Here is a 26,011-nt window from a genome sequence, read left to right on the forward strand (position 1 = left end):
TCTCCTTCTATGACTGGGTGACCCACCTGGTGGATGAGGGAAAGGCTGTTGACGTAGTCTACCTAGACTTCATCAAGGCCTTTGACACGGTCTCCCACAGTATTCTCCTGGAGAAGCTGGAAGCCCATGGATTGGACAGGTACCCTCTGCTGGGTTAAAAACTGGCTGGACAGCCGGGCTCAGAGAGTGGTGGTGAACGGAGTTAAATCCAGCTGGTGACCAGTTACGAGTGGTGTTCCCCAGAGGTCGGTACTGGGGCCCATCCTCTTTAATATCTTTATTGATGATTTGGATGAGGGAATTGAGTGCACCCTCAGTAAGTTTGCAGGCGACACCAAGCTGGGGCGAAGTGTCGATCTGCTGGAGGGTAGGAAGGCCCTACAGAGGGACCTGGACAGGTTGGATGGATGGGCAGAGGCCAATGGGATGAGGTTCAATATGGCTAAGTGCCGGGTCCTGCACTTTGGCCACAACAGCTCCATGCAACACTAACGGCTTGGGGCAGAGTGGCTGGAAAGCTGTGCAGAGGAAAGGGACCTGGGGGTGTTGGTCGATGCTCACCTGAACATGAGCAAGCAGTGTGCCAATGGCATCCTGGTTTATATCAGGAATAGCATAGCCAGCAGGACCAGGGAGGTGATTGTCCCCCTGTACTCTGCTCTGGTGAGGCCGCACCTCAAGTACTGTCTTCACTTTTGGGCCCCTCACTACAAGAAGGACATCGAGGCCCTGGAATGTGTCCAGAGAAGGACTACGAAGCTGGTGAAGGGCCTGGAACACAAGTCCTATGAGGAGTGGCTGAGGGAACTGGGTTTCTTTAGTCTGGAGAAGAGGAAGCTCAGGGGAGACCTTATTGCTCTCTACAACTACCTGAAAGGAAGTTATAGGGAGCTGGAGGTCAGTCTCTTCTCGCAGATAACTAGCGATAGGACAAGAAGGAATGGCCTCAAGTTACACCAGGGGAGGTTTAGGTTGGAAATTAGGAGACATTTCTTCTCAGAAAGAGTAGTCAGGCATTGGAACGGGTTGCCCAGGGAGGTGGTGGAGTCACCATCCCTGGGGATGTTCAAGGAAAGGTTGGACGTGGTGCTTAGGGACATGGTTTAGTGGGTGACACTGTTGGTAGGGGAATAGTTGGACCAGATGATCTTGGAGGTCTTTTACAACCTTTTCTATGATTCTATGATTCTATGTCTAGATGTCTTTTAGAGGGGGAATGGAAATTAAGGGGGGAATGCAAAATAATGCAAATTAATATTTGGAAAAAAAAATACAGCTGTCCAATGGTTTTAGGCTGTTGCCACTGCTGGTGAAGAGTCATAGAATCATAGAATCAAAGAATCATAGAATGGCTTTGGTTGGAAAAGACCTTAAAGATCATCTAGTTCCAACCCTCCTGCCATGGGCAAGGACACCTCCCACTAGGCCCGGTTGCTCAAAGCACTATCCAATCGTGCCTTAAACATTTACAGGGATGGGGCATCCACTACTTCTCTGAGCAACCTGTTCCAGTGCCTCACCACCCTCACAGTAAAGAATTTCCTCCTTATATCTAATCTAAACCTACCCTCTTTTAGTTTAAACCATTACTCCTTCTCCTATCACTCCATTCCCTGATAAAGAGTCCCTCCCCAGCTTTCCTGTAGGCCCCCTTTAGGTAGTGGAAGGCTGCTATAACATCTCCACGGAGCCTTCTCTTCTCCAGGCTGAACAACCCCAACTCCCTCAGCCTGTCCTCGTAGGAGAGGTGTTCCAGTCCCTTGATCATCTTTGTGGCCCTCCTCTGGATTCGTTCTAATACTTCCATGGTCTTCTTGTGCTGGGGGTTTAGAGGGAGTCTTAATGCTGTGCCAGTATTGCCCAGCAAAAGACAAAACGCTGTTGTGATACCAGTGCTGTTCTAGCTACAAGTGCAGAGCACAGCACTGTATGGGCTGCTGCAGGGAAATTTAACTCCATCCCAGACAGACCCAGTACAACCTCCACCCCTTATTCCATAACATTTGTGTCACCTTCAGGTCCCACGTACTTTAGTGTATAAGTATTCTCATCACCACTGTTCCCTGTCCTTCAACAGATTTATAGATAGGTACTTTTTCTCATTCTATAGGTCTCTTCCCAAAATGTTCATAAGAACTGTTGATGATTTCAGCTTCATCTGCCAAAGTGGTCACTCAGGACAGGCGGAGTTGGATGTCTGGATGCCAGCACCAGCTTAGCTCGAGTCGTTGCTGCACTTGCCCGGTTCCTTGAGAAGTCGACCTGTCATTGGTTCTGCAGTGTCTTTCTACAACACATAGCTTAGATTACAGATTAGTTTTCTCCCAAGGTTAAATCTCCTTGAGGCACACACCTGATATCCCCATCCTTTTGCATCACCCACCAGGTGGCCCCCCGTCCTTGGGCGAAGACAATCCCACGAGTGGGTTTGCCTTTTCCCACGGCAGGAGCAGCCCTCACCATCTTCCCCATCCACTTCCCTACACGCGCTACAGGGACTTTAGCTCCTCCCACCGTGTGTAGGGGCTTTGTTTTAGCTGGACCAGAATGGTTATCAGACCCTCTGGTATTAACTAACCAAGTGGCTTCTGGTAGATTTCCGTCCCATTGTTTCTATGTCCCAGCACCCAATGCTCGTAACATAGTCTTTAACAGTCCTTTGTACCTCTCAACCTTCCCAGAGGCTTGTGGGTGATAAGGGATGTGAGAGAAATGTGAGTGAGAAAAGTGAGAGAAGTGAGTGCAAGAATGCCTGCTTTCTAAAACTCCAAATAGAGTCTTAGAGAGTTTCTTTGACCGACTTTTACAGTATCAATTTGGCGACTCAGGTGGGACTTAGCTCTTGAGCCTCAACGGTTCCTGGGATCATGGAACCTCAGCTGGTACCTAGAGATTCTTGGAGAAGACCTCAATCCCCGGACCAAAGAGCCCCTGAGCAAAACCCACTGTTTTGTAAGTATAAAGGAATTCTTTTGGAAAATTTGCTTACCTGCCTGTAAGATGCAGCAAAAGCTACGCAGGGTTGGGTTTAGGGCCTAGGCAGGGGTTCGAGTCCCCATTTGGTTTAAAAAAGGGATTAGAGTCCCCAATTTGGCTAAGTGAATTTTGGTTTAAAGTCACGTAAGACATATGGAGACATCCTATGCAGGGCTTAGCCAAGGCCTTGACCTTTTCCCTACATACACAGAGGCATCATTTTGCTTCAGCCACCATTTTATGGAAGGGAGCTGCAATTTTGTTAAATACCATAACCCATGTGTTTTCATACTGCTCTGTGACTGGCTAAAAGCCCTTTTCTTGTCACTGTCATACCCACATGTTCTCAGGCAGCCTTGTGATTGGCTCCCTGCTCCCTTTGGATCAGGATGTGCTTAGATATAAAAATATATACATTTATATACAGTGTATACTTAAATAGAAATATATAAATAAAATAGTGTATAAATATGCACAAATATATATTTTATTTATTTTTATGTAGATACACTACTACATATATATATATATATAGGGTTTATATGGCAAAGTTTTGGTAGCGGGGGGGCTGCAGGGGTGGCCTCTGTGAGAAGAGACCAGGGGCTGCCCCTTGTAGGAGAGAACTGGTTCAAGCCGTCTCCAAAACTGTTGACCAAAGCTGAGCCAGTCAGTGAAATTTGTGGTGCTTCTGGGATAACATTTCAAGAAAGGGTGAAAAATGATGCACAGTAGTTGTGAGAGAGAGGAGTGAGAAAAAAAATGAGAGAAACAATCCTGCAGATGCCAAGATCAGAGAAGAAGGAGGGGGAGGAGGTGTTCCAAGCACTGGAGAAGAGATTCCCCTGCAGGTTGCAAAGAAGACTACAATGGAGCAGGTTTTCCCCCTGCAGTCTGTGGAGAGGACCATGTCAGATCAGATAACCAAACTGCAGCCCATGGATGAACACGTGCCACAGCAGGGGGCTATGCCCTGAAGGAAACTTCAGCACATGAAGAGCCCACGCTGGAACAGGATCCTGGCAGGAATGTCCTTAATTGTTTCATGATCAAAGTCTATTTAGCAGTATGCAGGTATCTGTCCCCTTCTGTCGCGTTAAGGGGTGTAGCCGATTAACCGTTACGGGTCCGGTCGGATTCAGGGTACTGAACTACCACAGTCACGGATTCACCAGTAACGTATAACCGCCCTTACTCTAGTCGCGTTCAACGAGAGCTATCACGGCTAGGAACAATGCAGTTAAGTGCAATTTATTACAGCAACAGGTACACAGGTTCTTTGGATTGCTGGCGATAGTTACTGTCTGCAAAAGCAAGCTAGCATGCATGAAATACACAGGTGCGCAGCCTGGAAATTAACACGTTAAAAGGCACAAAGACTCTATAGAGGTTTCTAAGTTTCCCCGGAGACACACAGTATAACCAAGTGTTCAGATCTCACCCAAAGGTGTCCCAAGGGGGGGGAAGAGAGGCTCAGCCCGTCGACTGATCCCAGAAGTCAGGAGGTCCTCGGGATGGTGTATTCCCTCGTGATGGTATCTCCCCTGATGGTGGTATCTTCCCTGACATTCCCTCTCTTAGGCCAATTTATATTATTTTCTATCTTTTAGGTGGAGCTTGAGTGACTCTAGTCAAGCATATCTTAGTTATGATTGGTGAAAAGTTTTCCCGTCTCTGTTTAAAGGTATAGGCTCCGAGAAATTCAGAGCGCATGCTCAGTGAGGGGTGGTCGCACCTTGGAGGCGGGTAGCTTTTGGGATGGAGGTGTGTTTTGGTATTATAAGGATATTATAATGAGCAAAAGTACACTAGAGTGCAGCATTTGTCAAAACATGACAGGTCGTTGGCTCAGGGTAGCAAAAAGTGCAGCTTATTGGTCTCGGTGTGCACAAGAACAGTCGGGTCCCCACCTGGTCACAGAGCCTAGCCGTGGTGTCTCCACTCCACTCTACGCTCCGTACTGTTCCTTAGAGCCAACACACCAGGTTCCCCCACTGTGATAGCATCTAAGGTTGGAAGCCTAGGGAATGCTCAGGTAATGCAGCTACACCCTACCCTGAAAGCCTCTTCAATGCTGTACATTTTCTTTAAAATGTGAATGTTAGTTTTCTTTTCCTAGTTACTTTAGCCAATTCCAGCACACCCCTTCTCGTAATTTCAGCTACTATTCAAATTTCGTCTGTGACTATCTGGTCATAACCTCAAATCTCTCTTTTGTTCTAGACACCATGATGTGGTCTCTCTTTTGAACACAAATTAGAATTTAACCCAAAATTGGTAATACACAGCAGCTTAGGAAAACACAGACTTTACAAGTGAAATAAATTAATTATTTCTTAGGATGCAAGAATATAAAACACTGAATGTTCTAGACTTTACACTTTCCCAGCAGTATGATGTCAGGTTGCACAGCTGCACCATATCAGAGAGGGCTTTGAGAATAGATTAAAAAAAGCTCTTGGTACAGAGGGGGGAAATTTTTTTTGAACCAGCCTGTAAACAAGCTGTTAAAGCCGTGTATTGTTCACTATTTTGTTGCTAATAATGAACTAAAAGCCTCTGTCACAGAACATTTTAACAAGATGCTGAAAACCAGGATGGGGAGATATTTTACAGCACTGTCCTGTTTTCAGTTAGGATAGACTCAGTTTTCCTCATAGGAGCTGATTTAGTGCTGTATTTTGGGTTTAGGATGAGAATAATGATGATAACATGCTGATGTTTTAGTTGTTGCAGAGCAATGCTTGCACTAAGTCAAGGACTTTTCAGCTTCTCATACAGACCTGCCAGTGAGGAGGCTGAGTGTGCACAAGAAGATGAGAGGGGACAGAACCAGCACAGCTGACCCAAACTCGCCAAAGGGATATTCTATACCATGTGATGTCATGCTAAACAATTATACAGGGTGTCAGGCCAGAGTTACAGGGGACCACTGCTCCAGGACGAGCTAGGCATCGGTCAGTGGGTGGTGAGCAATTGCATTGGAGATCACTTGCTTTGTATATATTATCACTATTATCATTGTTATTATTATTATTTCTCTTCTTTTTCTGTCCTATTAAACTGTCTTTATCTCAACCCACAAGCGTTTACTTTTTTTTGATTCCCTCCCCCATCCCACAAAGGGGAGAAGGTGAGCGAATGGTGGGTTAAACCACTACAGTCCTTTTGGCACCCAATGCGGGGCACAAAGGGTTGAGATAATGACAGATCTGACCAGAGCATATTAAAATAAAATTGTTATAAGCATTAGATCAGTTTAATAGTTACTAATCACAATGTTGATTTTTTTTTGATCTCAGGTTTGCTGTGCCTGTTTTCCAAAATGCATTATATAGCACATTACTTACTGTATGTGTTCCCTGCCACGCTGTTTATCGTTTCCAGGGGCTGGCTTAAGTTTATTATTTTGCTGTATTGTGTAACACTGGCTTACGATATGATAAAATTACTAGTCATGAGACTAATCTGGTATTTGTACTCAGCATTGCCGTTACCTCCATATTTCGGAAGCCATATATCAGAAACTATTAATAATTACACCTTTTACCTTTTCTCCTCAGGGAGCCAATCTATGGGGGAGACAAGGGGTGATACTTTTCCCCACTTGTTCACTCTCTCTTTCTCCTTCGCCACCCTCTTCTCCTCCAGGCGAGTTATGATAGCTCTTCAAGACTTTGAATATCCTTGGGATGTTCAAACCAGAATGTTCCTATTGTTATTTCTCCTGAATGCACTTCAGATTTTGTTTAAGGTTAAACAACTACTTAGGAATGCCACCCAGAGATCTGTCCTGAGGCAGGATAGTTATGAGTGGCAGGGAGTGTGGGAGGATATGGGCAGGCATCTAGAGCAGTGGGCACCTCCAGTGCTTTGGAAATTCACCTGTAAACAAGTGCAGAATCCTAAAAAACTGGCAGAATGCTTGAAAAAGGGGTGTCATCACCCTGGCAATTCCAAAGAGACACAAATCACTGCAACATGCTGGGGCTTGGCCTATGCTTATGTAGCTGCAACGTCACTATAACCCCAGTGACAGACCCTGCAGCCACTCCAACCCCTGAGTCGGGCCCTGTGGCCACTGCAAACTCTAAAATGGGCCCCATGGCTGGGCCAGAGAACAAACCCGTGCCAGTATCTGTCACCCCTATATGCAAGATGAAGCAACGGATGAGAAAGTCAGGTTATTTAGAAAGGAAAGGAACTCCTACTCAGACAGGGACGGAGGAAGAACACAAGGCAGGCTACTCCAACATGGCTGGGCCATCAGAGGAACAGGAGGATGAAGAGGAAGATACCATAAAAGCATCAATAACTACCCAATCCCTATCCCAAGGTGTGCTACAAGATATGCAAAAAGATTTCAGTAGTTTTCCATTGTCACCTGCCTGCTCTGCTGCTGGGGTAATGGGGCCAATAGCCTGGAATTAGAGGGCAGGGAAGCCAGGCAGCTGGGATTCCTTGCTAGGGAAGGGGGCATTGATAAAGCAATTGGAAAAGGAGCACAAATCTTCACCCTCTGGAGGCGTCTCCTGTCAGGTGTGAAGGGAAGGTTATTCTTTCAAGGAAGATTAGTGTCATCCAAGCAAGTGGACCACTATGGAGAGGGGTATCCAGTACCTGAGGGAATTAGCTATGCTGGAGGTGATTTATGATGACCTGGACAATGAACAGATACTCAAAGATCCAGAAGAAGTCAGGTGTACATGAACCATATGGCAGAGTTTTGTACAGAGTGCACCATCATCATATGCCAGCTCATTGGCAGTAATAACTTGGAAAGACCATGAGGAACCCATGGTGGATGAACTGGCTAAACAACTCCGGCAGTACGAAGAAAGTTTCTCTTCTTCCCTACGGGCCTGCATCTTGGCTGTGGAGAAACTTTCTCCAAAGGTCCACCAACTTAAAGAGAATATATCTTCCTCCCCACCTGTACGAAACAGTGTCTCAGATATCAGGAGTAAGAGTCCTTCTGTTCAAGAAAGAAGATATAGTGGGTACACACCCCATGCCACCCTGTGGTTTTACCTACATGACCATGGAGAGGACATGAGAAAATGGGATAGAAAATCTACCTCGACTTTAGAGGCACGGGTGGGGGAGTTGCAAGGAAAAACAACTGGAAAAGAGGGGTCTTCTGAAAAAATTACTGCTTCAGTTTCCAGGGGGCAGTCCCCCAGACACAGTTATGGATACTATGACCAGGACTAGAGGAGCCCTGCCTCTGGCCAGCCAGAGGAAAGGGATAACCAGATTTACTGGACTGTGTGGATCTGATGGCCTGGCACATCAGATCCACAGAAGTATAAGGCTTTAGTAGATATCTGTGTGCAGTGTACCCTAATGCCATCAGGCTACCGAGGGGCAGAACCCATCTGCATTTCTGGAGTGATGGGGGATCCCAGCAGTTAACTGTATTGGAGGCTGAAGTGAGTCTAACTGAGACTGAGTGGAAAAAGCACACCATTGTGACTGGCCCGGATGCTCCGTGCATCCTTGGCATAGACTACCTCAGGAGAGGGTACTTCAAAGATGTAGTGGGTTTACGTGGCAAGGTTGTGGTAGCAGGGGAATGCAGGGGTGGCTTCTGTGAAAAGAGTACAGAAGCTGCCCCATGTTAAATAAGGGCCAGTTTCAGCCAGCTCCAAAGGGACCTGCTGCTGGCCAGAGCCGAGCCAGGGGGAGGAAAGGGACAATCGGGTTTATTGGAAAGTGTGGATTCGATGGCCTGGCACGTCAGATCCACAGAAGTATAAGGCTTTAGTAGACACTTGTGCACAATGTACTGCAATGCCATCAAGCTATAAAGAGGCAGAACCCATTTATATGAATATTTATATTATCCAGAACATTATTATTACTATATATATTATATATATATATTACATATAGAGAGACTATATATATTTGTATTATCCAGAACAGCTTGTTCTGGATGCCATCTCCAAGCCATTGGAAGAGAAGAAGGTTATGAGGAGTAGTCAGCATGGATTCACCAAGGGGAAATCGTGCTCGACCAACCTCGTTGCCTTCTATGATGGCATCACCAGCTGCGTTGATGGAGGGAGAGCAGTGGATGTCATCTACCTTGACTTTAGCAAGGCTTCCGATACTGTCTCCCACGACGTCCTGCTAGCAAAGCTGAGAAAGCGTGGGATAGACGAGTGGACGGTAAGGTGGGTTGAGACCTGGCTGACCGGCCGAGCTCAGAGGGTGGTGATCGGCGGCGCAGAGTCCGGCTGCAGCCCTGTGACTAGCGGTGTTCCCCAGGGGTCGGTGCTGGGTCCGGTCTTGTTCAACATCTTCATCGCCGACCTTGACGAGGGAATAGTGTCCACCCTCAGCAAGTACGCCGATGATACAAAGCTGGGAGGAGTGGCCGACACGCCAGAAGGCTGTGCTGCCATTCAGCGAGACCTGGGCGGGCTGGAGAGCTGGGCAGGAAGAAGCCAAATGAAGTTTAACAAGAGCAAGCTAGAGAGTCCCATGTCTCAGCGGCTCCCAAAGCCTGACAGAGAGAACTCCACCTGGGTCGCCAAATTGACGCGGTCAGAACTTAATAACCAAAGTTATTAAGCAGGTATTCTTTATTATGGTGCTGGGTGTGGGGGGGGATTGCTCCACCTAACACACACACACACACACCAAGGGTTACTGCCAGTGTGCTTATATTAATGGGATATATACATATTCATCTCACTTCCCTGTAAGTCTCTTGCATATTCTTCAGGTCTCTGAAGAATCATTAACATAGATTCCCGCCCCTTTTCGCATGTGTGCTAGAGTCCTTGGGTGGTTGTCAGGTGTACTCTGGTGGTGTTTTGATGAAGGCCAGAAGTCTTCCTTGCTGCTAAACGTCTGACCCTTTCTTTCTTTGACAGACTTCAGCAGTCCAAGCCAGTTTTTGCTGCTTCTATTATCTATGTGCATACATTCTTTTACTCCCTTATCTTTAGTGTCATCCTGTCCTTGTGGTTAACATACAGCTGTGTTAGCTAAGACCTGCAAAATCAACATCCTTTATCTTGTTCCCTGTCTCAATAGGTATCCAAGATCCCTATATAGGGAAGGCTTATATAGCATGGGAATTTTGTGGGAGACCTATGCCTTATCTGGAGTGTCATTTGGGTACACAGCCTTTGCTGTTTGGAAAGGCATCATTTATTTATACAATAAAGCAAATTAATCTATCCCATTGAATTAGAGTACATTTTGATATTGTCACTTAAATCTAGATATCAATATGAATGATCTGTCTGTCAGCTAGATGTCTGAATTTCCATTATAGTGAATGGACATGAGACTTATTTAGTCACAGACTAAGCCAAACATTTTTTGTCATTTGAGATACCATAGGATAATGCAGCTGGCATCTAGCTACCTCTCTAGAAATACATGAAAATGTGTGGATCCTGTCATATCTGCCAGCTCCATTCAGAAGTCTCAAATCTGACATTCATTTCCTCCCCCTGGATTCACTGAATATATCAACTAAGAGATAAACATACGTATCTAAACATCCCCTGAAATGCTCTGGGACACTGTAGGTGTTCAGATGAGGCAGATAAACTTGACATAGGAGACCCATGTCCTTAGTAGCAGTGTGAAGGCTAGTAGGAGGTCCTAAGGCAATTTTAAAAGTGCTAAATGCCCATTTAAGTAATTTGGACAATGCCTGTTTAAATAATTCAGTCAAAGCCTAGGTCTCTGGTGACTTAAAAACAATCAGAGACTCTTAGCATCTGCTTAGCCACTTGTATGTTGACACCTCAGTTCTGGTCTACCAACCTGGAGCTGAACTCCATCCAGTTATATCATTAACAGTTAAAAAAACAAAACAAAACAGACATTAACCACCTAGGAAACACCTTTTGTAATCAAAGCCTATGTCCTATATGTCTAGTTATGACTGATAAAATAACGTGTCTCTACTTCTTCATCCAATAGTACAGTTATTTTTTTCTTCAAGGAGTACTGAATTTTGAAGTTTCTTCAACATCTCTCAGTTGTAGGCAATTCAAGTAGTGAAGTTTCACATAAGAGCAGCCCTGAAGAGAAGGACCTGAGTGTGTTGGTTGATGAGAAGCTCAGCATGAGCTGAAAACGTGTGCTTGCAGCCCAGAAAGACAACTGTATCCTGGGCTGCATCAAAAGAGGTGTGACCAGCAGGTTGAGGGAGGTGATTCTCCCTCTACTCTGCTCTCATGAGATAGTGTGGAATAATTGCCTGAGGTGACTTGGAAATTAAGATGCTATTTACATTTTAAAGAAAAGGTACAGCACTGAAGAAGCTTTCAGGGTGGAGCGTAGCTGCACTACATAGAAGCTCCCTAGGCCTCCAACCATAGATGTTGATCTCACCAAGGGAACTTGGTGTGCTGACTCTAAGAGGAACAGTACGGAGTGTGGAGCAGAGTGGAGACACCGCAGCCAGGCTCTGTGATAAGATGGGAACTTGACTGTTCTTGTGCACACTGGAACAGATAAGCTGCACATTTGCTACCCTGAGCCAACGGCCTGTCATGTTTTTGACAAAATGCTGTACTTTTGGTGAACTTTGCCCATTATAATATCATTATAATACCAAAACACACCTCCACCCCAAAAGCTACCCACCTCCAAGGTGTAACCACACCTCACTGAGCATGCACTTTAATTTTTTTCTAGTTTATACCTTTAAAAGCAAAGTGAGAAAATTTAACACCAATCATAACAAAGGTATGCATGACTAGAGTCACTCAAGCTCCACCTAAAAGATAGAAAATGATATAAATTAGCTTAAGGGAGAGAGGATGTTAGGGAAGATACCATAATATAAGGAAAGATACCTTCTGACTTCTGGGATCAGTTGATGGGCTGAGCCTCTCTTCCCCTGCACTGGGACACCTTTGGGTAAGATTTGAACAATTGGTTATACCAAGTGCATCCCCAGGAAACTTAGAAATCTCTATAGAGGAGCTTCATATCTTTTAACGTGTTTATAGCCAGGCTGTGTTACTCATACTTTTCATATTTGTATGTGCTTTACAGACAGTGAATTTATCACCTGCAATTCAAAGAACCTGTGTACCCATTGCTTTAATAAATTGCACTACTCAGTAAATCTAGCCGTGGTACTTCTCATTGAACATGACCAAACTCTTTTAAGTGTGGCTGTGGTAGTTCATGGAATGCGAAAAGACTGAGGGTGTATTATGTTATTTGTGAATCTGTAATCGTGATAGTTCAGAACACTGAACGTGGCTTATAACGGCTAATTGGACATCCTTCCCAATTACTTTAACCTTTAACATGAGCTCTGGATCCCCCAGCACAAGGACATGGAAGTATTAGAACAAGTCCAGAGGAGGGCCACAAAGATGATCAAGGGGCTGGAACAGCTCTCCTATGAAGGCAGGCTGAGGGAGTTGGGGTTGTTCAGCCTGGAGAAGAGAAGGCTCCGGGAAGACCTTAGAGGGGCCTTCCAGTACCTAAAGGTACAGGAAAGCTGTACCTGGCATACTCTGGTGGTGTTTTGATGAAGGCCAGAAGTCTTCCTTGCTGCTAAACTTCTGACCCTTTCTTTTTCCTTTTTCCCTACAGGAAAGCTGGGGAGGGACTCTGTCATGGAGCGGAGTGATACAGCAAGGAGCAATGGTTTTAAACTAAAAAAGGGTAGGTTAAGATTAGATATTATAAATAAATTCTTTACTGTGAGGGTGGTAAGGCACTGGAACAGGTTGCCCAGAGAAGTTGCAGATGCCCCATCCCTGGAAGTGTCCAAGGCCAGGCTGGATGGGACTTTTATCAAACTGATCTAGTGGGAGGTGTTCCTGCCCGTGGCAGGGGGGTTGGAATTAGATGATCTTTAAGGTCCCTTCCAATCCAAACCATTCTATGATTCTATGACTCCTTGGGCAGCTGAGCTTGCACTGGATTGGACTTATGGTTCACCAATGATGCTAAAAACTTTTCTGATATTGACTGTGGATAAACCAAAGTGCCTATCTCCTGTGACTCACTAACAGCTGCTCCGTGTCAGTTGAAACTGCTTGCCTTTTGCTTGCTTTTTATTCTTTAAAATGTGTGGCTCCCATGCTTTCAAATAGCATTTTATAGCTGAATTAGGTGAGGCTTTGCAAGAAACTTCAATCGGAGACATACACAACCTAGAAATGTAGTAGCTTTTGTTTGATAAGTATGAGTTAGCATTATTTACATAAGCACTAAAGTGGTTGGTATCAGGTCAAGCAATAAGTAAGGCAAGGTGGATGTATTATCCTAGGTGCTCAGTTCTCTGTCTGTAGTAATTTTGGTGTATTTACAAGCTGTTTACAGTCTCTGTCAGATAAGTGTTAATACTCAGTGATATTAAATACTTTAAATACAAAATTATGAGATTTGAAGGATTTTGTTCTACAGACATTTTTCCCCCCAAATGGGTACAAAGGAATGCATAATCACTTTCATTCCAACATTAAACAATTGGCGGGATACTCAAATGCAGAAGGCAAAAATGAACTGTTTGAGCATATGTATAAAGCTTTTGTGTAGTCTGCAGCGATTGGGCACATCCTCAGAATATTTAATCTGCTGCTTTTTTCTTTACCTGTTCTGTGTGATTTGACTAATTCCACCACTCGTCAAGCTTAATGTGCTTGTAAATTTGTTTTATACAAAGTATTAGTCAGTCATGTACAGATACTTGCTTCAGATCTTGAGTTCCCGAGTAGTCAAATGCCCTATTTTTCTTTAGAAGCATTTAATACACTATAGAGGTACAAATTGGGATCATAGCCTTTGATTTCCAGTGGATCTGACAAATACAGGGTTCTCTCAGTTTCATTCATGTCATTGAACTTAAAATTGATTTCCCTAAAACTGAGAACTACAATGAAACTTCCAGATGTAAAACTTCTCTTCCAAAAATTTAATCTAGTAGACAAATGCTACTGCTGGGGATATAGCAACAAATAACTGAGCATGGACAGAGTAATTCCAATCACATAATTTAAAACCAAATTACAGTACTGATATAATACTGAGCCAGAAGGACATATGGTTCTCTCCCTGATAGAACAATAGAGTCAAAGCTGAAATGTTTTATGAACAGATAGGCCAAACCTTGACTATGTTTATTCAGATAGAAGGAAGTTTAGAAACTTTGTATGTCTGGTGCTACCTTACTCACAAATTAGTCTACTAAATTTCCTTGGTCTCAGTGGGAGAAGGCTCAAATTGCACAAGAAATTGTAACATATTTAGGTTTTAAAATTTTAAAGGGACAGAGACAGTTAAGTAATGAAAGGAAAGAAGCTATTTGCCAACTCCCAGAACCTTGGAATACTCATTTATGGCTTTCCTGGGAATGGTGGGATGGTGCCGCATACAGATTCCTAATGACGGATTGATGGTGAAAACTTTATAAGAACTATTGAAGTTATCCAAAGGCCCCCTTCAGTGGACCAATGAAAGTTGAAATGTACATATTCAGCTTAAAAAAGGTTTGATGAAAGCCCTGGATTTAGAGCTGCCTAATTTAGAAAAGCCTTTTGAACTGTTCACCTGTGAAAGGCAGGCTGTAGCCCTCAGTGTCCTGACCCAACGCTTGGGGGAATATAAGCGAGCAGTGGCATACCTTTCCAAGCAATTGGATCCAGTAAGTCAGCAACAGCCTGGATGCCTGAGAGCAGTGGCTGCTACAGTATTGTTAATACAAGAAGCCCGGAAGCTCACCATGGGACAGAAAATAACTGTTTATGTTCCAGACATGGTAACTACAGTGTTGGATCAGAAGGGGGAACATTGTCTCTCCCCTAGCAGAATGTTAAAGTATCAGATGGCACTGACAGAACCAGATGATGTGACCCTCAAGACTAGAGCTGTGGTCAACCTTGACATGTTTCTCTCAACTTGACATGAAAAAAGTAAACCGGAGCTTGATTGCTTCAAATGTGTAAACATCTGGACTGAATCAAAATATGCCTTTGGAGTAATGCATGCACATGGAGCCATGTGGAAAGAGAGAGGACTACTGTCTGCACAAGGGATAGAGATAAAGCATAAGGAAGAAATTTTGAGTTTACTTGAGAGTATACAAATCCCTTTTGCTATAGCTATTATGCATTGTAAAACTCACCCATCGGGGTGAACCACCCCAAAAAGAGGAAATAAAGCTGTCTGATTTAGCTGCAAAACGGGCTACAGAAAAAGGCATGGAAAAAGAAGTACTAGCTATAGTGCCAGAGAAAAGAGTTTCTCTCCAGAAAAACCCTATTTATGATAAGCAAGATTTAAGATTAACTGAAACTTTAAAAGTGAAAAACTGGCAGAATGGATGGGCAGTTGCACCCTCAGGTCTAGTAGTGGTATCCTATTCCCTTATGAATAGTCTAGTGAAAGAAGGACATAATGCTGTGCACTGGGAAACAGAAAATTTGCTAAAGCATTTACAGAAGTTATTTATTAGCAGGAATATGGCAAAGACTATTAGGCCAGTCACAGAGAGGTGTGAAATATGTTGTAGGAATTATCAAAAAACACAGAATAATATTCAATTTGGAAAAACTACTGAGGGGCAGGCACCTGGAGAGTATTGGCAAATAGACTTTACTGAATTGCCAGGAAAAGGGGGGCTAAAGTATTTGTTGGACACATATACAGGTTGGCCTGAGGCTTTTCCATGTTGTACCAGTAGGGCAAAAGTAGTAAAAGCTTTGTTAAAAGAGGTAATCCCGAGATTTGGAATACCTTTGGGAATGTCATCAGATAGAGGTCCACATTTTATAGCCAAGGTAGTTACTGAGATAAGCAGACTATTAGGTATTAGTTGGGATCTGCATACCCCCCCCCTCCCCCCCAGGCCCCAGTCTTGTGTCAGAGTAGAAAGAATGAATCATTCTCTCAAGAGTCAGTTAGGCAAGCTGTGTGAATGTGGATCATACGGGAAGAATTATGATAGACTTGAATGAAATTTGTCAGCAGACCAAAATTTTACACAAGGTTCAAGGGGATGATACATCATTTGGAATTTTTAAAATGTGGAATTGGATGACTTCCTGGTTGTTTGATTTAAAGTTATGGATGAATAAAATTTTAGCTGTAGTAATTGCACTATTGATTCTTTTAGTTTGTATATATGTATTAGTCCAATGTACCTACAACTGCTGTTCAAAGTTAATGAACTGGAAAAGACAATATTATTGGATACAGGAATTATTTGTTAATCATCTTTTGTTATGGCTGTATGCATATAATTGCTTCTATAACGATACAATGTTATGTTTTAATTGCTGCTCTAACCTCTGTTGGAATTTACAGCAAACTAATATGAGGGTTATAGCTTGCTCACTACAAACCTTCAAAAGAAAAGGACAGATTGATACCAAGCCAAAAGGACATATGGTTTTCTCACTGATGGAACAGCGGAGTCAAATCTGAACTGTTTTATGAACAGATAGGCCAAACCTTTACTATGTTTAGTTAGATAGAAAGAAATTTAGAAACTTTGCATCTCTGGTGCTACCTTACTCACTAATTAGTCAGCTTTATCTGTAAGAACATTCAGACTAGAATCTCAGAATGGGGGCAAGATGACCCAGGTATGGAGGATGTGTCTGAAAAGAGGGAACTCATGGTACGCATCTGTCCTTCGATGTGTAAATGACTTAGCTAAGTATGCAGGCTTAAGGTGAAACAATAAGATAAGAAAAAAGAAGATGGTCTGAGCATGCGCAAGAACTGGCTTCAACTAGCGAACACAGAACACCATGAGGAAGACGACCTCCAGAAGACTCCGAAAGACCACTGGTAGAAATTAATGTGCATGCGTCAGGGATATTTACATACTTTAATGTGTTCCGGGAAATAGTGTGAATATGTTAATTATTTCTGGGAAATCTAATGAATATGTATGTTCTGATTGCATATAACCTTTGTAGCTTGAACAGCTCAGCGTGCACACTAGGTGGAGCAATCCCCTGTGCGTTCGGCACTGCAATAAAGAATGCCTGCTTTCTAAAACTCCAAATTATTAGAGAGTTTGATCAACTGGCTTTTACGGTATCAACACTTGAGCCAAGTCGTTCAAGTTGCATTTGTTTTGGCATGTTAGGGCATGAACTTGTACTTCTGCAGTCATGCATGTCAGTTGGGATCTGGTGTGAAGCCCCTATCTCATCAAAGAGAAATCCATGGAGGTTTACATAGAAACCACATCCAATGCAGGAAGTCTCAGAGCTAAAATTGCTGGGAACTGAGGAAATATTATATTCTTGCCCTCTTCTTATATTCTTCCCTGGGTGTCTGCTTTTGGGACAGCATACTGGATTGATTAAATGGACTTTTAGTGTGATCTGGCACAGCTGCCCTATCAGCACATGCATTTGTAAAGAGAAAATATTAATGTTGAAGGCTGGGCCTCTCCTCATCCTTATTCCATCCCTACAGCAGTTTTCATAAATTTCCAAGAGCAGTTCATTGTCCATTTCTCCTCTTCTTTGGACAGGTAACAAGTTGGAGCAATTCTTAGCTATTTAACAATCTATCATAGACCACATGACTGTGGTCATAGTGTGGTGGGTTAGCCGTGGCAAACAGCAAATGCCTACCCAGATGCTCACTTAATCCCATTTCTCAGTGGGATGGGGAAGAATATATGAGAAATATATGAGAAAGCTCATGAGTCTAGATAAAGACAGGGAGATTGTTTACCAGTTACGGTCACATGCAAAACAGACTCAATTTGGTGAAAATTAATTTAATTTATTGGCAATTAAAATTGTTTGCAGTAGTGAAAACTATGAACATTAAAACATCTTTCCTTCCCTCTTTCCCAAGCTCAGCTTTGCTCCTTCACTCCAGGTTCCTCTACCCACTCCTTGAGTAGTGAAAGGGGGGGGGGGATATGGTGTGAGAAATATCTCAATAATTTTTTAAGACAGGGTCTCTTGTGAAGCAAATTTATTTGCAATTGCAATGGCAGACATCTTGCAAGCAGGAGCGCACAGCGGAAGTGTATCATAGCCCTATATCCCCTATTACCCAACGCTTGATTCCTCCCCTGTTTCGTCACTGGCTGAGTACTACAGATTCACAACCTACCCGACGCTTGTTACTATGCCCTGCATGTACAGTTTTATTTGACCAACTTTTTATTTTTCCTTTTTTAGAACTGGAGGGGCCCATAATTTCGTAACTTCTTGTTCTTGCTGATTCTGTAACTGCTTGTCTTGTTTTTCTTAGCCATCCTTCTTATTTTGGGACAGTGGAACCTTCCACTGCCCCCTTATCTACTTAACATACCCCCCCACTGTTATGCCCGAGCAATCACTGTTGAATATGCAAGGCTAGTGCATCACTAACAAAAAACACTTTTGAGACAGGGAACAAGATAAAGGATGTTGATTTTGCAGGTCTTAGCTAACACAATTGTATGTTAAAGACCCCAAACATAAGGGAGTAAAAGACTGTATGCATAGATAATAGAACCAGCAAGAACTGGCTTGACTGCTGAAGTCTGTCAAAGATAGGAAAGGTCAGAAGTTTAGCAGTGAGAAAGACTTCTGGCCTTCATCAAAAGACCACTAGAGTACGCCTGATGACTGTGAGAAACTAAGTTGTGTTTCTGCAGTAGAGAACTAATTTTCTGTATTCCAAGGTAGTTGTGTAGTCATAATAAGGAGAAATGCTAAGTAGATAAGTGGACAGTAGAAGGCCTCACTGTTCCAAAATAAGGTAGAAGACTGAGAAAAACAGGATGAGCAGCGTGGGAACAGTAAAACAAAGATCAAAGGTTCTCAAAACATAAGAAAGGGAAAAAAAAAAGGGAAAAAGGAGAAATTAAAGGGTTAAAAAAAAAGAAAAATTGTACATATATGGTATAGTGGAGCATCGAGTAGCTTGTGAACCTGTAGTACTCAGCCAATGAGGAAACGGGAGGTGATCAGGTGTCGGGTAATAGGGAATAAAAGGTTATGATTTGTTTACTATAATGCGCTCCTAATTGGCAGGACGCCCGCCATTGCAATTGCGAATAAAATAGCTTCACAGAAGATCCTGTCTGAAGAAAATTATTGAGATTTTTCTCACAATTTGGGGGCTCATCCAGGATCTTGTCGCCTGCTGAAGATTTCTTGCCACCACAGACAGGAAGGTGCACCCCGCTGATTTCAGCAGTCCCGTCGGGTGGGTGGGTCATCTCAGTATGGCCGGCAAAGGACCGAGACGGTTAATCTGAAGACAGGCTCTGCGAAGCTCTGGGGAGAAGGGAGGCCAGCACTGACATGCACAGACACAGCCCAGACATAGTCCAGCCTGGATCGGGTACAGGCACAGGGATTACTGCTGATAACCCAGACTGGGAAGCCATGCACGGACCGAGGTAAGGGAAACTTTACCGTATCTTGCCTCGGGTTGGGTTCAGGGAGACTTTTGTGTGGCGTGTGAATGAGAAGCACTTTTAGTGCGAAGTGAGTGTGGAGGTTCTGTAGTCCCGCGAGGGGACGAACGAAGTCCCCTCGGCTGGAGAGGGACGAAGCGAAAGATAGATGAGCAAAAGAGAGTCTTGGGGGTTTGGGCCTTTAGGTGTACGGTACCCCGAGCACGGCGAAGTGAGGTGCTCGGCAGTACACCCCACCTCTGTCCTAATCCTAGGTGAAGGTGTGTGGTACTCTGTGGGTAGTAAAATCCACAACAGCACATCAGGAAGAGATGGGGATTAAGGGTTCCGAGAGTCAGCAGGGTGGGGGCGGAGACCCCAGGATTGTGCCTAAAGATAGTCCTTTGGGGAGAATGATAAGGATTTGGAAAAAAAATCAAAAACTAGGGAAAAAGATTTTTTTTAAAAAAAATTTAATGGTTAAATATTGTGTAATTGTCTAGCCTAAAAAGCCAATAAAAGGAACTTCAGTATTTTGGCCAAAATAAGGGTCTGATGAAAATTCAGGCTTTAAATTTATATGTAAGCAATAAGACTCCTTTTTTCGGAGGAGGAATCAAGTTATGCTCCCTATAATCCTAATATTGCACTGGAGGCAACGGCAGCTGCTCCAGGAAGGGAGACAGGGACTGCAATTGACGCTGTCCCTGGAGAAGTTGCGCTGGGGAGCACGGAGCAGCGGGAGCGGAGGTGGGGGGGGTCCCGGTGGGGCCTCAGGGACGTGCAGGGGCGACACAGGGCCAGTACCATTCCCCCCTTACCAGCAGAGAGGTTAGGAGTTTTAAGAAGGAAATGAAATCTTTAACTGAGGGCCTAGCAGAACAGTCAAATCCGTTTCTAAGGCCTAATTTGCATTCCTGGGGAGGAAATGTCAATCTTGAGTATGTTATTCACTGGAGAAGAATGTTTAGGAGGGGAATGATTCGGCAGGCAGCTATGCAAGAATGGGAAAGAACTAACGCCCCCACTGGACCGAGAGTAATTCCGATAGAGCAGAAATATCTGCTTATCCAACTGAAATAGTAACAACCCACAACATAGAAATCATATGAGAGACTCAGGGTCAGAATTAGGAAGTACTTGGGGATGAATCCTGAGGACCTGGTAGCCCAAGGGCTCTTTAAAGTTCATTTTGTGATTAAAGCCTGGCCAGATATGCAGAAAAAGCTCCAGAAGGTGGGAGGATGGAGTGAACTAGTGTTCACTAGAGTGAACTATGGAGTAAGTAGTATGAAGGTGTATGCCAGGAGGGGAGATGAGAAGGAAAAGCAGAGAGTGAAACTAATGGTATTCACAGCGTACTGGGTAGTGAGGCAGAGGGTTGGAGATAGAGGGACTTTGGGAGGAGTCGGGCCCAGGATGGAAAGGAGAGGAAGAGAGATGAAGGAATGGCAGACAAGGAAAGCTACCTGTGTTGCAGCCTAAATCCTAGCAGGGACAGGCTTTGAGAAGATGTTTTAAATGTGGCCAGACCGGCCACTTCAAATAGGAGTATCCGGAGTGGAAGAAGGAGGAGAGATTGCTGTTATAAATTCAGAATAGGGGAGTCGGGACTTCTCAGAAAGCTAGTTCCCTGATAAATGAAAAAGTGTACCTCAAGGGTTCCTCAAGTGTACCTCAATGGGAATTACTCTACAATTACTGGTGCAGGCAAAACAGACTTAGCAAAGGAAGATTAATATAATTTATTACCTATTGCTGACAGGCTGGAGCCGTGAGAAACAGAGAAACAAGCTGGGGGCACCTTCCCCCATTCACTCTCTTCCACCTCTTCCCTGCCCTGAGTGGTGCAGGGGGGCTGGGAGTGGAGGCTGCTGTCAGTCCGTGGTGCTTCATTTTCCCCACTCCTTCATGGTCCAGAGCTAGTCCTGGTTGGAGAATCTGTCAATTAATTCTTCCAAATGTGAAGCAGAGGTCTCTTTGTCAGGGTCAGGAGTAATACTAGCCCTTCTACTGCTTCTGGGGGACTACCCAACAGAAACTGGGGCAGCAGTCCTCCTAGGGACCTCTTTTCTTGCTGCTGTATCTTTCCACAGTTCACGTACCCGAGCAGCTAGGGCCGAGGTCAGTTCACTGTCCCACTTCCTCATATCTTCCCCATAGTCACGTAAATAAAACCACAAGGTACCCCGTGGTGTGTGTCCCGGATTCTCCCTTGCTTGAGCTGGAGAATGCTGGCATTAATGGCTGAAAGATTCTTCCATCTAGGTGAGGAGGAAGTTATGTGTTCTTTTAACCGTTGGGACAGTCTCTCCACGGCTGAAATGCAGGCCCGTACTTGGGCAGAGAGATTTTCTTCATATTTATGAAGCTGGTTCGACACAGTATCCACTGGTGGCCCCATCCCCTCATCCCAATGAATTCTTGCCAGCGTACTGGCATGTGATGATGGTGCACTCCGCACCAATTTACGCCACATGGATGTTGTGCACTGGACTTCATCGGGATCTTGAGGTGTCTGTTCATTGTCTAAATCACTATAAATCATCTCCAGCACAGCTAATTCACGCAGATGCTGGAGACCTTTCTCCATGGTGGTCCACTTGCCTACTTGATATACAATATCTTCCTTATGGGGATACCTTTCTTTCACAGCTGCCAGGAGTCGCCTCCAGAGGCTGACAACCTGTCTCTCTCTCCCAATTACTCTGTCAATGAGCCTTTCTCTAGAGAGGGATCCCAGCTGCTTGGCTTCACTGCCTTCTAATTGTTGGCTATTGGCCCCAGCATCCCAGCATCAAAGCAGCCAGGTGAGGATGTGCTCACCTGGATGACAACTGAAATCCTTTCATATTTCTCACAACTCACTCAGGGATAGGGATCGAGTGGTTTCTGATTCATTTATGATTTCCATCTCTTCTCCCTGATGTTGTTGTGATGACGCTGCTTTAGAGCTGCCTGCCTTTTCCCCTTCTCCCTCCTCCTTAGGAGGAGCTTCTTCCCTTACTAAATGGGCTGACTGCCATTTCCATTGTTTTGTCTTGACTATAGGAGCGACTGATACCACAGATGGTTGGTCCTCTGGGGTGGTCACAGTGTGTGTTATCTCGTCATTGAATTCAGAAACTTCCCCATCCCCTTGAGGGTGATGGGCAGTGTTAATTGACATTTGATAGGCATAAGCCAGACCTCAGAAGAGTGCAGCAAGCTGGTGGAGTTCTCTGGTATTGCCAGGGTCAGGGCATACGTCTTTCAAACATTCTACCAGTTTTTTTGGAGTTTGCACTTGTTCACGAGTGAAGTTAAGAACCATCGGAGGAGAAAACCGTGACAGGTACCTGCCCATATCCCCCCACACACCTTGCCACCCACAACTACTTTGTCTCAGGGCAGGTCCTTGGATGATATTCTTAATAAATTGTTTAACCTTAGGGAGGAAGAAAAAAACTAGAACTAGTAATAGGAGGATGACATCCGACCAAGGATATTCAGGATACTCAAAGGCTGCTGCAATTAGCCCACAGGGAGAGAAGAAGAAGGCACCACCCCCGATGTTATTCAAAAATTGACTGCTCGGGGAGAAAAAGAAGGCGGTGTAATTCTTAATATTTCCAAAAAGATAATCTCCAGGAGACCAGAATGATAACAATGCAGGGCCTGAGTACCAGACGAAACTGAAGGCCAGCATGTTACAGCACAGCATGATAAAGAAACCAAACACAGATTTTAACACGTTCTCTGATCGGATATAGAGGAAAAAAGAGAACAGAGAATGGACTACATACCACATAGTCACACAGAAAAATATTAACAGCAAACCGAACATTGTGACTAGCAAGTATGTTAGCTGTAAATACTTTAATCAATTCTACTGTTATCTCAACCCTTGAGCCCCATGTTGGGCACCAAAAAGGACTGTGGTGGTTTTACTCGAGTGGGCAGCCGAGTTCCACCACGGCCGCTCTCTCACTCCCCCCTCCTCAAAGAGGAAGGGGGAGAAAATACGGCACAAAGAGCTCGAGGTTTGAGATCAGAATGATTTAATTAAAGGGAAAGGGAATGGGGAGAAAAAGAAACAAAAGAACCAAGGCCGCGTGGAAGCACAGAGAGAAAGGGAAAAAAGTTATTCTTTACTTCCCATCAACGAGCGATGTTCAGCCACATCCTGGAAAGCAGGGCCTCAAAACGCGTAGCAGTTGTTCAGGAGGACCGCCCCCTCCCCCACGAGAGCCCCCCTTTTATTGCTGAGTGTGACATCAGGTGTCATGGAATATCCCTTTGGTTGGTTTAGGTCACCTGCCCTGGTGATGTCCCCTCCCCATCACTTGCCCACCCCCAGCCTGCTGGCTCTTGGGGGCTTGGAGGGAGTCCTGAAGCTGTGCCAGTACTATGCAGCAATAGACACAACACTGGAGTGATACCAGTGCTGTTCCAGCTACGAGTGCAGAGCACAGCACTGTGTGGGCTGCTGCAGGGAAAGGTGACTCCATCCCAGACAGACCCAACACAAATGCTTGAAAAAGGTGTGTCATCACTCTGGCAATTCCAAAGAGACACAAATCACTGCAGCGTGCTGGGGTTTGGCCTATGCCTATCAAGCTGCTATCAATGTTACTATAAACCTAGTGACAGACCCTGCGGCCACTCCAAGTCCTGTGACAAGCCCAATGGCCACTCCAACCCCTGCAGCCACTCCAACCCCTACGATGGACCCTGCGGCCTGTCCAGCTCCCGTGGCCTCTCCAGCTCCCGCGGCCTCTCCAGCTCCCGCGGCCTCTCCAGCTCCCGCAGCTGCTTCAGCTCCCACGGCCACTCCAGCTCCCGTGGCCACTCCAGCTCCTGCAGCCACTCCAACCCCTGTGACGGGCCCTGCGGTTGTTCCAGCTCCTGTGACAGGCCCAGCGGTTGTTCCAATCCCTATGACGGGCCCAGCGGTCATCCCAGCTCCTGTGACGGGCCTGGCGGTTGTTTCAACCCCTGTGGCTGGCCCAGCATGTATTCCAACCCCTGTGGCAGGCCCTGTGTCTGGGTCAGAGAAATGAGCTGTAGCAGTGCAAGTTGCCCCTTTAGACAAGGTGAAAAAATGGTATAGAGGCTCAGGTCATTTAGAACGCAGACAGTCTTCTGCTAGGTCTAGGTATAGAGAAGACAAGGCTGGGCAATCAAAGGTGCAGGAGGATGAAGATGAAGATGTCGAAAAAGCAACAGTAACTACCCGAAACCTATACCAGCGTGAGCTATGAGATGTGCGAAAAGATTTTGGTCGCTGCATAGGTGAGCAGCTTGTCACCTGGCTGCTCCGGTGCTGGGACACCGGAGCCAATTGTGTGGAATTAGAGGGCAGGGAAGCCAGGCGGCTGGGATCCCTTGCTAGAGATGCAGGCATTGACAAAGCAATTGGAGATGGAGCACGATCTCACAGCCTCTGGAGGCGCCTCCTGTCAGCTGTGAAGGAAAGGTATCCCTTCAAGGAAGAACTTGTATGTCTACCAGGCAAGTGGACCACTATGGAGAAGGGAATCCAGTACCTGAGGGAATTAGCCGTACGGGAGGTGATTTATAGGGACCTAGACAATGAACAGGTATCCACAGATCCAGATGAAGTCAAGTGTACACCACCCATGTGGCGGAAGTATGTACGGAGTGCACCATCATCATATGCCAGCTCATTGGCAGTAATGGCCTGGAAAGACCATGAGGAACCCATGGTGGATAAATTGGCTAAACAACTGCAGCAGTATGAAGAAAGTCTCTCTTCTTCCCAACAGGCCTGCTGAAACCAGGACACAGTCCAACATCACACACCATCTCTTCTGCCCTGAAAGACTGCTGTAACAGATGGAGCCTGAAGTCAGTCATGGACTATGCAAACTCAGTGGACATTCTATATACCATAGATGAAAATGGTGACTAATTATAATGTATTGGGAAGGGTGTAACCTGAGCATGACAAAAATGGTATGGAATAAGGGGTGGATATCTGTCCTGGTTTCAGCTAAGACAGAGTTAATTTTCCTCCTAGTAGCTGGTAGGGTGCTATGTTTTGGATTAGGATGAGAAGAATGCTGATAACATGCTGATGTTTTAATTGTTGCAGAGCAGTGCTTACACCAGGCCAAGGACTTTTCAGCTTCTCGCTCTGTCCTGCCAGCGAGCAGGCTAGGGGTGCAGCAGGAGCTGGGAGGGGACAGACCCAGGACAGCTGACCCAAACTGGCCAAAGGGGTATTCCATACCATCTGACATCATGCTAAACAATATATAGGGGTGGCTAGCCGGGGTGGGGGGACCGGCTGCTCGGGGATAGGCTGGGCATCGGTCAGCGGGTGGTGAGCAATTGCATTGTGCATCACTTGTTTCGTACACATTATTAGTAGTAGTACTATTGTCACTGTTATTATTATTATTTTCCTGTCTTAATAAACTGTCTCTATCTCAATCCACAGGCTTCATTTTCCCGTTTCTCTCCCCCATCCCAGAGAGGGAGGGGGGAGGGTAAGCGAACGGCTGTGTGGTGCTTAGCTGCCGACCGGGTTAAACCACAACAGAAGCACTGTGGCCACCCTCATGAGGAAACCCTAGGCCCCTCACGGCAGGGAGGAGGGGAGGGGAAAGGCAGATGCTCACTGTCCCAGGGCCTGGTGGCCTACATTTTGAGAACCATCAGACAGACGCCTGC

At 45.1% G+C, this 26,011-nt stretch overlaps 1 protein-coding gene across 4 annotated transcripts in view; it reads left to right on the top strand.

The window, feature by feature from the left end:
- Positions 1–26,011, top strand: part of LOC125181537 (uncharacterized) — a 266,555-nt gene that overhangs the window by 92,552 nt on the left and 147,992 nt on the right. The gene's annotated exons all lie outside the window — the stretch shown is intronic.

Source organism: Anser cygnoides, chromosome W, assembly GCF_040182565.1.
Source record: "Anser cygnoides isolate HZ-2024a breed goose chromosome W, Taihu_goose_T2T_genome, whole genome shotgun sequence".
Classification (NCBI taxonomy): domain Eukaryota; kingdom Metazoa; phylum Chordata; class Aves; order Anseriformes; family Anatidae; genus Anser; species Anser cygnoides.